The 14,698-nt window shown below is 37.2% G+C and overlaps 1 non-coding gene across 1 annotated transcript; it reads right to left on the reverse strand.

Annotated features, from left to right (window-relative positions):
• Positions 1–544: 544 nt before the first annotated feature.
• Positions 545–615, reverse strand: trnag-gcc (transfer RNA glycine (anticodon GCC)). Its single transcript has one exon. It is a non-coding gene; the product is annotated as a tRNA-Gly (tRNA).
• Between the last annotated feature and the right edge of the window lie 14,083 nt (positions 616–14,698).

A 14,698-nucleotide genomic window follows, 5' to 3' on the forward strand; every position in this document is an offset into this window, starting at 1 on the left:
GTGCCCGCTGTCCTCTCTGTGCTGCAAAAAATGGAATTCAGGGAAGTTTCTTTTGTCCTTTTTTGAATAGAAAGCCCTGCGATTCAGTGTACGGGCTTTCTCGTGCTGTTTAATGGTTCTTGTAACCCAAGTCCTACACTGGCCTCAAGTGCCCCCCCATTTCACAGCATTTTTCAGCTGATTTCAAATGTACCTAAAGGAGAAGCATTATTGAAGACCATCAATTACCAAGAGCTTTTCGTGGTCACTTTTAATGACCACAGAGAGCTATGACCTCGGTTTTACATCTCATCCAAAAGACAGCGCCTTTTTACCACACAGCGTCTCCGTCACTATACTGGGGCATTGGGACCCGCACAGACCTCAGGGTGAGCGCCCCACCGCTGGCTCCATTAACACCGCTTCCAGCTGTAAGCTTTGCTTTTCCCTGTAGGTCACCCTCATCCGGGTACTGACCTGGCTCACAGCTTCTAAGCTTCAGTGGGTTTTCAGTTGCGAGTTGAAAGGGGATGCAAGTGATGGAGCCGCTCGCTGCAAAAGCCACTGCATTGGCCGGGAATCGAACCCGGGCCTCCCGCGTGGCAGGCGAGAATTCTACCACTGAACCACCAATGCACGCTGCAAGGGTCTACAAAAAAGACGCTTTTTTACCACTCTGTGCTGGATGTTGGGTCCCAAGGGAACTTCTGGACGAGTGAGAATTTTCTGCTATCAAAATTTGGTTTCGGAGACTTTTGGCAGCCTACAGATGCAGCCATTCAAAATGCGCGGGCGATACCGCATTATTTTGCGGTACGCTGTACGCAGTCTACCGCAAGCTACCCGTAAATACCGCGAGTTACCGTAAATTCTCCTATAATACGACAAGAAAAATAATAGTATCCGGAATTTCCGCAAGGTGGAGCTAATAAAGCTCAACCTCTCATGTTTGAGCTGTGGCCATCAAAGTCTTTAACGAAGATATTACTAATAGTATTAATAATGAATGACCTTGGACAAGCTGTAAGTGTAAACTCAAAGTATTGCCCTGGTCAACATTCTTTTTTTCATTGACCGTCTTTGTAAAAGTAACACCACAGCATTTCGCAATCACGCATTTGTTTCCAATCATGCAAAGTACAGTAATTTTTGAGAATCGATTCACCATGCCTTTCACATGCTCATAAAAGAGATTGATTTAGGAACATAAACATATTACCATATGAAAACTGTACTGTATACAGTATGTATATGTATATTTAATGTCTTAACTGTGCCCGTTTAAGTATTGAATATTCATATCTAATTTTACCACTGAAGGGAAATCTTAGTAGCTGAGGATAAAAAGAATAGGAGCATACTGCAACGCGTGTGAAGGCCATAATCGATATTAATTTTGGAACATAAACATACAGTATATGGCTGGTCTCGGTACTTTAAAGAAAACATACACGAAACATGGTTTCATTATGACCAGAATCGGTCTTGAGATATTTTTAACTTGATTTACAGTATTTGAGAAGTATGTCTTAACACCGATACTACAGTGCTTAAGTACTGCTCACGTATATGTTTCTAGGTTTATATTATGCATTTCATACGGTCAAATTACTTTTGAGCAACTAATAAGAAGCGCAAAACGGTATGCGTTTTAGTTTCGTTTTGTGCTGGGACCCGTGGATTGATTAGAGATATCAAGTACATACAAGTCATTTTTTAAATGTTGTAGTTCGTCTTGAAAAAATGTTACGAGTACATCATCCATCAACAATTACACAGGTTCTGTTTTCATATTGCGGATTTTGGTTACGTAATATTATTTTCTAGATTTCACGTTGTGAATATATGATTTGGGCAAACAGAGCCGCAAAGAAGTACATTATGTTGTTGTTGTTTTTTTTGCAGTTTTATCTAGAACAAGCGATGCTTAAACCTTTGTCTGATTCTTGTGAAACTATCCACACGACAGTTACAGTACCTAGGAGTTGACTTCAGTGATGTCACTGATGGGATGTTTCTAAAAATCCATCCTCTGTAAAACGTCTTCTCTAGTTGTCCTGCATATGTATTCGCTAATGAAGCTGTGTGTTCTGAGCCTGGATCTCTACATTTCTGTATGAACCAGCTTAGAGGGCTAAAGACAGCTTGTGTTTAAATTGAGTGTAAGGCAATTTATGCTTCTAAAGTCATGGTCAGCATTTATTATTGTACTGTGCTGTAAACTTGTTCTGTGCCTAGTCACATTATTTTATAGCGTTTTTATAGTGTTATCAAATCCGGTGGTGCTGTGTGTTAGTTTCCTGACTCCCATGTCACATGGTCTGTGATTGAAACCTGTGAAACCGGTTTAATTTGTCACAGCCAGCACTCCGGCAGAGAGGGGGTTGTGCTCGTAAAGTAGAAGAAGGCGAGATTTCCAGCGAAAGACACCTCCCCCCCACCCTCATACGATTCGCATTGTAATTACACATTGTAATTGTATTACACATTGTACACATGCTTAAAAGAGAAGAGAGAAAACGCAAGCCTTCTTCAGGTGTGAGGGTCTTCTGCTCAGAATGAAACGCTAAAATGTAATGTAGGCTCTGAATGGGTTCAATTATGATTTGGGCTTGATTAAGGTCGCTGCCTTTCATCTAAAACCCTACTTGAATCCTTCGAAACTAAAAATCAGTGTTTGTGAGTTCTAAATAAAGAGGTATCCAGGTAACAGTGAAACGGGCGGACAGTCTGGGGAGATCGCCCGTTTTCCATGTAAATAGTTCCCTGGTTCCGCACCCCTTGGTGTTTCTCTCGCTCTCTCTCGGGTCACCTGATCATTAGCTCAAAAGATTTCAGTGCTTTGTGTATATTCTAATGGTAGTGGGGGCAGGGTGTGTGCGAACAGGTTTGGTTGAAATTGCATTGGAGATCTATGTTCTTCACACCTGAAACATTTCCTCTGAAAGCATTTTCTTCGCTGTTTAACCGATCTTGTTACAGCATGTTACAGTTTACTATTATTAACCATATTAATTTTAAGTGCTTAATGCCATTTTTTGACCAGGCACGAATATTCTTAAGTCCATATCTTCGCAAGGGAATCAGTGCGAATTGCAATACTAATTAAATTAAAACTACTAACTACTAACTAATACTAATTAAAACAAACCAGAAACGTGTTGTTCTGTCTAATGACATTACAAGTGGAAAGATTACAGATTTTAATCGTCTTTAATTTTGTTACGTTATACATTTTAGAAACGTTTCATCCATACAAACACCACAAAACTATTTTCGATTGTATTTCTGAATAGTATGTTACACTTAGTTCACTGTTTTAAATACATCTAATTAAGAAAGTTAGGTGTTAGCATAAACTATTAGCAATCAATAATATTAAATTAAAGTTAAATACAAAACTAAAGAAAAAATAGGGTTAAATATAATTCAAAATATTTTGCTAACAATGTTAACTGTTTATGAATAATAAAATGTATTAACTAAGGAGTAGGATGGCACAGTTGTTAGTATGTTTTTTGTTTTGTTTCTTTTTCATAAATACAACAGTAGTACCTGATGTCTGAAGTGGAAATCTAATAAGTAAATTGATTCTTAAAAATGTAGAGAGCTTTGAAAAAAATATATTGGCGCTTTTAGATAATATATTTCAAGGATGTAACTGCTGTGCTACAGTACGTGCAGAATTTTAGAAATCAGTTTGTCAACAAAGTACACTGTTTAGGTTAGTTTAGAAGACAATGTACCAAAACAATATATGCTGTCTGGGTCATTAGAATTAGCTGAAAGTAACTGATAAGCTTTGAATAACAAATCTAGTTTTTCTTCTCTCGCTCTATGATGTAATCTGTTTTCTCTTAGAGAAAGGGGAAGTTTTAGAAGGGACCAAGTGCTGAACTTTTTTACAGCGCAACGTCTTATAAAAACCCTGTTCTGCTTGTAACAAATTGAGTCTCTGGTTGCACTTTGCGAAGTGGTAGCAGGGCTCCCAATATTGCAATATTGAAATAAAGACCTTACTCAGGTGAGAACTCTCTCTTGTGGCTTCCTTGATAGTTATATTTCCATGACATGTCTCAGTGGCTTTCAAAATTAAATTATGCATGCAAACCTGTGATCTAGAAAGATAACTAAGATACCCATCCATTTATAATGGTGGCGAAGTGGTTAGCATTGCTATCTTGCAGTACTGGGGTCCTAGGATCAATTCCTGAAATCCTGTGTGTGGGGGTTTTACATGTTCTCTCTGGGTTACATGGTTTTTCTCCATATGTGTGATATGACTCCCTCTCGCACTCCGAAACATACTGGTAAGTTAATTGGTTTATGGGAAAACTGGCCCTGGTGTGTGTGTGTTTGTGTCTGTCTGTCCTGTGATGGACTGGCGCTATGTCCAGGGTCCGTTGCTTACTGGGATAGGCTCCAAATCCTCTGTACTGGATAAAGAGATTAGAAATGGATGGAAGTAAAGGCACTGTGTGGATGGAACTATACACAGTGTTAGAAACCCACGATGAAATGGCAGCATCTCACTGAGAATAAAATATTTAATAGTGCTGGCTTAAGGAAACAGCCTTTCCACCTCTCTTGCACATCAGTATCCATACCTAGTTATTTAAACAAATTGCCTCTAATTATAAACATCTTAATGTGCTGGCTCTGTGGATCCGCATCAGCTATGTTTGCCCATTCCTTCAATTCATGTGCATCCAACACACAGTTCAATGCCAGCAACTACACATAATCTAAAATACAATCCTTATTTCAGTATCTATGTAAACATATAGTCTGTTAACTTCATCATCTTCATCAAAAGTATGCCTAACCCCATTAGGAAGTGTTCTTGTTATAAGTGTATTCCTCAGCTTTCCCCAAATTATCTTCTTCTTGCCAACATCTCTAGTCTTTTATCCTGCAATAACTCAGCCAACACTTAAATCTCCAAAAGCTGCTTGTGTTAATTTCTTTAAATCACAAATATCATGTGTAAATACTGGCCATGTAATACTCTGCATTGTGGAATAATAGTTTATTTTAAAGGGAACTAGAGAAATCAAGAAAGGCTTTTTTTCTAGAATTAATAAATGCACATCCTGTTCACTGGTGAAATTAAATCCACACTGAGCAATCTTCAATATGTTCAGAATATGACAGCAAGAATCCTATCAGGGATGCATTACACCTGTTTTCAAGTCCTTGCACTGGTTACCTATCAGATTTCGAGTCAACTTCAAAATCCTTATCCTCCTTATACAGATGCAGCCATTCAAAGTGCGCGTTACAGACACGTACCGCAGGTGGCGTCGCTCAGTGTGACGCAAGATGACGCGTGGCACCGCAGTACGTGATTGGTTGACCAACAGGGGCACTCGTGGTACGTTGGTTTGTCGTAGAAAGACTTACAGTACAGTAAACGTCTTTGCTGTGCCCGTTGTAGATATTGAATTTTACCACTGAAGGGAAATCTTAGTAGCTGAGCATAAAAAGAATAGGAGCATACTGTAACGCGTGTGAAGGCCATAAATGATATTAATTTTGGAACATAGACATACAGTATATAGCTTTTCTTGGTACTTTAAAGAAAAAAATACACACCAGTATTCCATTTCTCCCTAACGATTTTAAGCATCGAAGTATTTAACTAGCATGTGAAATAGCGTGTGAAAAAGTGGTAGTTTTAAGCTTTTCTGCTAATATAATATGGAATCGCGTATCTAAAGAATTTAATAACGGTATTCGTGTGCTGCGACAGGGCTGTGTAGGGCTGTTTCGCCTGCCTGTTCATGCGTGCTGTCTTGTAGCCGACTGGTCTAGGTGCGTGACTACCAGCGGGCAGGTTGTGTGTTCGAATCCAGCTGGTGCTAGACTTTTCTTTTAACAAACATTTCTTCGAAAAAATAGAATAGCGATATTATGGACAATCAATTGACTTTTATATTTCAAACTATCGCAACATGATCGATATTTGCGATATTTTGAACATATCTTCCCTTCTGACAGTGGCTCCTGCTTCTATTGTGTGTGTGTGTGCAACAGAGTAAATTTTTATAGAGAAATGGAGGCTGGACAGTATGCGTTACAATATAAACATTTATATTGATTTAAATCGTGTTCTGATTTAAATCGCAAACGCGTGTTTAATTATATGTGTTTTTTAATCATAATCAGGCTAATGCAACATAAATTGATACAGTATCTTTGTCTTCTAAGTATCTTAATAAACTTTCAGCATAGCTTTCTACCCGTCAAGATTTATATTTCTTGGGATTTTGGGATCAAATGTGGAAGGATTAGATTATAATCGTTTTTATTTGTCAAATACGTGATTGTATTTCTGAATGTTATGTGACACCTACAGTAGTTCACTGCTTTAAATACATCGAATTAAGAAAGTTATGTGTAGCACTTTAGAACTTTTTTCTGAACCAGGGAAAATCTGATCATGTTTCTCTATAACAATAATAAAAAACTTTATTTTACATATCGCCTTTAAAAGTGGCATCTCAAAGCAATACAGTAGATCGAAAAACAGTTAAAAGGGACCAAATTAAATACCAGACAATCGCAAACGCGTTTTCAATAAAATTATTTTATTCATTCAGCAGTTTGTGAGAGGGACATCCAGCAGGGAGAGACACACACACCGGTTTTCATTGACAAAATTGTTTTTTTTCAATTCCTCTTGTCTAACAGGAATGTTTTGTTTGTGGACAGACTGTTAGACAAGAGGAAAAGACCGCCTCCTCCTATGAAGCATTAATCGCGTATCTAAGGAAAATTGCAGTATACCTTTGTTCATGCACATCATTATACAGTACAGTATCTCAATTTGTATTTCGATTAAAAAAAATCGTTTGCCCAGCCACTACTGTTGTTATTGTTTTTATCCTGTAAAGCGTTTCCTTTTTCTGCGTTTTCCATTTCCTTTTTCTGATCACTCGCTTTCTGGATACACATCTCACCTGTCCTGTTCTTTGTTTTCCTGGTTTGCTGATTATGCCTGCTGCGGTCCACTCCTACCCTCACACCTAAAGAATACTATTTTAAATTTCTTGGCGCAGTTCATTAACCCTTGTATGTGCTGTCCGCGCCGAAAATGCAATTAAAAAAAAGTCAAAAAACGCACTCAAAATACAATTTATAGCTTAATAAGATACACTCCACAGGCAAATTTAATTGTGTGTTAGTTTCCTGACTCCCATTATTTAAACTGCGACACTGATCATTCATCTCTAAATAAACTTTATTTTATATAGCGTTTTATGCGAATAGGTAATTAGATTGCTCATAAACCTAATCGCTTTTTCTACATAAACACAGCGTGATTGCTCTCTGAAAATGCTTTTCCTTTATTTTTAAAGTAGGCTCAGATTTCAACTATAGATCGTATTATTATAAACTTTCTTGGAAAAATGTATTTTATGTAAACCATGTTTGCTATTAATTTATTTAGGGCTAAAATACGTTCATTGTCTTCCAATCGAGTCGAGTCGACATTGGAAGCCTGCCACACCCGGACTGTTAAACCAACGCATTAGCACGTCAAAGCCCGTATTGGTATTGAGCCAGTATTGTCTTTAGTATTCCCCCCCTCTCCCCTCAATTCAATTCAATTCAAGGTGTTTTATTTGCATGACAGATGGGTACAAGCAGTGTTGGGTATGTATGTTGTAATGCTTTCGGCAGACAGGCACTGTGTAAGAGCCGGCGCACCAGAGGAGCGCACTGAGGGAGCGTCTGCATTTATAACTTAGTTTTTAAAATTAGTCAAGCAATATGAAGCATCTCCTTTTACGTTTAAGTCCCTTAAATACATTGAGCACAGCTTTCTCATCACTTAAGATTGCTTTTGATACCATCCTTACACAAAGCAGAAGGGAGATCTTAGTGCCTGAGCATAAAAAGAATAGGAGCATACTGCAACGCGTGTGAAGTCCATAAACGATATTAATTTTGGAACTTAAACATACAGTATATGGCTGGTCTCGGTACTTTAAAGAAAAAAATACACACCGGTATTCCATTTCTCCCTAAACATTTTAAGCATCGAAGTCTTTAACTAACGCGATACCGGAGTCAACAAGCATACTTTTAGAATTTGATTAAAAGGGAATATAATATGGAATCGCATATCTCAAGAAATTAATATAATTATATTCATGTTGCAAAAGAACTGCAACGGACATAAAAACTCCCTTGCTTTTAACAGAGCGTTCCATAATTTCTAACTACGAAAATGCCAGGTGAAAGGATTTGTAAACATATTTTGTTAAAGCGAGTCAGTTTTTTCCGCAACACATAAAAGACATTTTTCCAAGAAAGTTTAGCCTTTGTCACTAATGAAACCACTAAATAAAGACATAAATCTAGAAATCTTAAGATTTGTTTTATTTAATGTTGGTAGCAGGATGAACTGTCAGAGTGTATATTTTGTCGCAGAGTTGCTGCAAGATGTTAACAGTGAAAAAGGTATTTAGAAATGAGTTATTTCAAGATGAAAATTTTCAGAATAATTGCAAATCTAGCAGGATAGAGAAAGCACAGAAAACTGGCAGTTAGATTGATCAGACTAGTATGAAAAGTCATTTAGCAAAGGGAATGAGAAGAGTGACAAACTAGTATACTTTAGATCTTTTTAAATCTGATCATGTTTCCCTATAACAATAATAAAAAACTTTATTTGATATATCACCATTAAAGGTGGCATCTCAAAGCAATACAGTAGATGTAAAAACAGATAAAAGGACCACAGATTACAAAGTAAATGCATATAAGAAAGACAAGCAGTTAGAGGTGCTACCAAAATTAGAAAATGAAGCAGATACAGACACTAAGTCTTCTGAAAAGAAAGGTTCTGAGGTTAGATTTAAACTGGCCCTGGTGTGTGTGTGTTTGTGTCTGTCTGTCCTGTGATGGACTGGCGCTATGTCCAGGGTGTATTCTGCCTTGTGTCCGTCGCTTACTGGGATAGGCTCCAAATCCTCTGTACTGGATAAAGAGATTAGAAATGGATGGAAGTAAAGGCACTGTGTGGATGGAACTATACACAGTGTTAGAAACCCACTATGAAATGGCAGCATCTCACTGAGAATAAAACATTTTATAGGGCTGGCTTAAGGAAACAGCCTTTCCACCTCTCTTGCACATCAGTATCCATACCTAGTTATTTAAACAAATTGCCTCTAATTATAAACATCTTAATATGCTGGCTCTGTGGATCCGCATCAGCTATGTTTGCCCATTCCTTCAATTCATGTGCATCCAACACACAGTTCAAAGCTAGCAACTACACAAAATCTAAAATATGAGCTCTACTTGCCACTTACAATACCAACAGTACCAGCTAACTTTAGTAGTGACATTTTCATGGATCTTTTTAACAATAAAATTTACAACATCAGACTTCAGACACAATTAAACAGGGCTCAAAAAAGTCTGGTACAAACATTTTCAGCATGGAATAAACCTTTACTTTAATGGTATAAACCTTAAATGGATTCATATTCTCAATAAGATTTGGTGCTCAGTAACATGACTTAGAAAATGACAGAAGACATACGTATCATGCTTATCCTTCTATTTTTCATAATTGTAAACTCCTTAAGGCAGTTACATTTTCTCTGTTCTGACCTGGAGTTACAGAGAAATTTAAATTCTAATAAGAGATTTGTAATGAGGAAAGTCATACCAATCACTCATACCAGGATTTGCAATCACAATACAAATACTTTCTTTCTGTATGTGTTTATTTTGCAGTTTGAGTCTATGGCATTCCTTTGGGGGTCTATACTCCAAGGCATGACTTTTTTATGGGAACATGACATTTTTTTTAAAGTCTTTTAATGCAAGCTTCATATAAACCCTTAGCAGTGGTTACTGTCTGGAGCAGGTACTTGAATGGCACAGATTCATTGAAATGATTCAATTTCTTTTGAAAATATTTGGGATAATACATATTCCAGAAATCACAGCCGTTGAATTATCCAGAAATTAATTTCTCTCAGGGTGTATTTAACCCCTCATGGATGGCATTGTATGAAATGAGTTTGAAGTTCCCCATTTGCCTCTATTATGAGATGCTGTGGACACTATTTTATACATTTTAGGAGTGTCCATAGGAAGGTATGTTCTAGAAAGAGTGAACTTCTGTTTTGCCATTATTTTTAATAGGGGCGTTACATGTTTACACTTGGTGCTCCTACTAGAGGAGAGGATATGATTAATCTAGGCTTATCACAGAAACTGAAACACATCTGGTTGGTGAGTCTACTGTGGGTAAAATGTTACTGGTACCGCATGTTGTAAAGCTCGGTATTTTCTCTCTTGGCCTGACATTTTTTAATGTCTGAGTGTTAGAATCCATGTTGTTGCTGGTAAGGGAATGGTAGGTGCTGTGATTGACACAGTCAAAGCCTTGTATAGAGATACCATTGTAGCTGTTTGACAGTATTTTAGATGCCCTTAGTTAAAAGCATGGGAGGAAGTACTGCCAAGGGAAGGGGGGGGAGCAAGGATTTTTTCTTTGAGTTTGTGAGGTTATTTTTTGTTATATTGTGTTTCAGAAAGCAAGAAAATAAGATTTACTGTATGATAAAAAGAGAAAGAGCTGGAGTAGATCCTCAGATCAGTTTGCTACCAGCAATCAAACAAAAAAATGGAAAGAATTGTCTCCTCCTGATTGGAACCTTTCTTACTGTCTTATTATAATTTATCAGGCTACCTTTTAATTTCCACTGAGAGAAGGAAGTCACTTGTCATGCAGCTATTTTATTCTTCATTGCACAATATGCTCTAAGTTAGCAAATGAAACATGAAATAAATCAAGAATACGATTAACATGAATGTATAAACATCCAAACTATACTTTATCACATTTAATTATTGGGTTAGCTTTTTATTGAGCCAAAATGTTATAAATGTGTGAACGTCTGTAAAATGGAAATATTTATATTTTTCTCTTTTCTGTTACCTGCCTGACAGCATTTTGTATCCCATTCAGTATATTACTGAAAAATATTAGACCCAACCTAAAGAATTCATGGGGGTAGTGGGACACAGTACTGCAAAGAGTCTCCTAAAGGGACAGAGCTATTAGTACTTATGTGTTTGAGTCTGGAGAATATAGTAAACTCTAAACATTAAGGGAATGCATGGAATCGGAAAATATAAATTGCATAGTACACAAGACTTAACTGGTTTTATTCTAGGAAAGCAGACAAGACTGAGTCATGGGACTCAGAGGATCCAAGGCTAGACTGAGTATAATAGGCTTCGGGCTTCTATTGTGACATCTACTGTAAATTACAAAAATGTTAAAAGTAAACAAAATAAAGTAACTAGAATGTGGTCTGAAATCACCCCTTTAGACACCCCTTTTACTTCACTGGAGTCAGATATGAAAGGCAATAGTCTCCCGTTCTGTCTGCTGTGTGTTGCAGCAGAGGGACTCCCTGCAGCTGAAAGGGGCAGAGTAACTTGCATGCCCTCTAGTACAGTTTACACATGCACGACTTTAAAAGCTAGCAAGACAGGTTTCGATTCACATTAGCTGGCGAGCCTTGTTAAAAAACGAATGATAATGTAACATGCCACTGTTCATGAACAAAGTTATACTGAGATTTCCTAAGATACGTGATTAAAAAATAAATAAATAAAAATTTGAATCTCCTGCGGAACACATTCCATAAGAATCAGCGGTTTTACAGTATATATCGCCTTTAAAGGTGGCTTCTCAAAACGCTTTACGGGATAAAAACAACCAGAACAGCAGCAACAACAATATTGTATTTCGTTGCATTTTGAAAACCAAGTAATAACTTAACTATACAGTACGTGCAAACGTTTCGTATGTTGCTGTCGTGAATGCCTGCGTACCCATAAGTATTTTATTTGCCTTGAGTCTGTCTACAGTATCTCTGTCCCACTACCCCCCTCTCTCCCTCAATTCAATTCAATTCAAGGTGTTTTATTTGCATGACAGATGGGTACAATTCTTGTTGGGAATGTATACTTTGATATTTACACCCGGCGCGGCACCGAGGGAGCGTCTGCATTTATAACTTGGTTTTTAAAATTAGTCAAGCAATATGAAGCATCTCCTTTAACTTTTAATTCCCTTAAATACATTGAGCACAGCTTTCTCACCATCCTTACACAAAGCAGAAACTGTCCGATGACTCACAGTACAAGTGGAAAGATTACAGATTTTAATCGTCTTTAATTTTGCCTGTGGAGTGTATCTTATTAAGCTATAAATTGTATTTTGAGCGCGTTTTTTGACTTTTTTTTAATTGCATTTTCGGCGCAGACAGCACATACAAGGGTTAATGAACTGCGCCAAGAAATTTAAAATAGTATTCTTTAGGTGTGAGGGTAGGAGTGGACCGCAGCAGGCATAATCAGCAAACCAGGAAAACAAAGAACAGGACAGGTGAGATGTGTATCCAGAAAGCGAGTGATCAGAAAAAGGAAATGGAAAACGCAGAAAAAGGAAACGCTTTACAGGATAAAAACAATAACAACAGTAGTGGCTGGGCAAACGATTTTTTTTAATCGAAATACAAATTGAGATACTGTACTGTATAATGATGTGCATGAACAAAGGTATACTGCAATTTTCCTTAGATACGCGATTAATGCTTCGTAGGAGGAGGCGGTCTTTTCCTCTTGTCTAAAAGTCTGTCCACAAACAAAACATTCCTGTTAGACAAGAGGAATTGAAAAAAAACAATTTTGTCAATGAAAACCGGTGTGTGTGTCTCTCCCTGCTGGATGTCCCTCTCACAAACTGCTGAATGAATAAAATAATTTTATTGAAAACGCGTTTGCGATTGTCTGGTATTTAATTTGGTCCCTTTTAACTGTTTTTCGATCTACTGTATTGCTTTGAGATGCCACTTTTAAAGGCGATATGTAAAATAAAGTTTTTTATTATTGTTATAGAGAAACATGATCAGATTTTCCCTGGTTCAGAAAAAAGTTCTAAAGTGCTACACATAACTTTCTTAATTCGATGTATTTAAAGCAGTGAACTACTGTAGGTGTCACATAACATTCAGAAATACAATCACGTATTTGACAAATAAAAACGATTATAATCTAATCCTTCCACATTTGATCCCAAAATCCCAAGAAATATAAATCTTGATGGGTAGAAAGCTATGCTGAAAGTTTATTAAGATACTAAGAAGACAAAGATACTGTATCAATTTATGTTGCATTAGCCTGATTATGATTAAAAAACACATATAATTAAACACGCGTTTGCGATTTAAATCAGAACACGATTTAAATCAATATAAATGTTTATATTGTAACGCATACTGTCCAGCCTCCATTTCTCTATAAAAATTTACTCTGTTGCACACACACACACAATAGAAGCAGGAACCACTGTCAGAAGGGAAGATATGTTCAAAATATCGCAAATATCAATCATGTTGCGATATTTTGAAATATAAAAGTCAATTGATTGTCCATAATATCGCTATTCTATTTTTTCGAAGAAATGTTTGTTAAAAGAAAAGTCTAGCACCAGCTGGATTTGAACACACAACCTGCTAGCTGGTAGTCACTCACCTAGACCAGTCAGCTACAAGATAGCACGCATGAACAGGCAGGCGAAACAGCCCTACACAGCCCTGTCGCAGCACACGAATACTGTTATTAAATTCTTTAGATACGCGATTCCATATTATATTAGCAGAAAAGCTTAAAACTACCACTTTTTCACACGCTATTTCACATGCTAGTTAAATACTTCGATGCTTAAAATCGTTAGGGAGAAATGGAATACTGGTGTGTATTTTTCCTTTAAAGTGCCGATTCCTGGAATCTGACTGGCTGACACCCCTCTGAAGTGGTTCCATAAAATCTGGTATACGGAAAAGAAAGCGTTGATAAATACAAGTGTCTTTTAATACACTCTTTGCTGTGCTCTTGAGGATCCTTGTGATATTTTAAGCTCTAGTTGAATGATAGGTGTCGCATTTTAAATCATTTTCGTAGTTAGAAATTATGAAACGCCCTGTTAAAAGCAAGGAAGTTTTTATGCCCGTTGAAGTAAAACAAAATGCCTGACAAAGTATGGCTTTGACAGATTCCTAGTGCTTGTACAAATGTGCTAAAGAAATTATACTTTGAGTATACAGCTTGTCCAAAGTCATCCATTATTAATACTATTAGTAATATCTTCAGTAAAGGCTTTGATGCATAAATATTTCTGATAAAGGTAGGTTGTGTACTTTTGTCCAACTGAGCAATCTTGCTTTCATAAAATATACCAACATTTTAATGACTGATGATTAACATGCTGTAATACACAGTTCAAAATTAAAGGCTCAAATGCTGTACATGAGAGGTTAAGCTCCCCCTGGCGGTTTTACAAGGCGACGCCGGATAGTTAACCACGTGACACCACGTTAAATGCGTCATACTGCGTGATACTGCGACATGCCCACCGGGGTATGCCGCGAAATACCTCACTCATTTTGAATGGCTGCATCTGTATACTGTCCTACAACTGTTATTATTGATCACCGAATTATTGTACTTGACATGACTTCATTCAGCCTTTCCTGAACGTCTATGACAGGCAGAGAGAGTGCTGTTTCTGGTGCGATCTTTTGCAGCTGACATTTCACTGTTTTAAACGAACAAGAAATTAGATTGCTCATAAATCAGTTATTCTATATAAACACAGCGTAATTGCCCTCCGAAA

This window comes from Atractosteus spatula, unplaced genomic scaffold, assembly GCF_055471065.1.
Source record: "Atractosteus spatula isolate fAtrSpa1 unplaced genomic scaffold, fAtrSpa1.hap1 Scaffold_24, whole genome shotgun sequence".
Lineage (NCBI taxonomy): Eukaryota > Metazoa > Chordata > Actinopteri > Semionotiformes > Lepisosteidae > Atractosteus > Atractosteus spatula.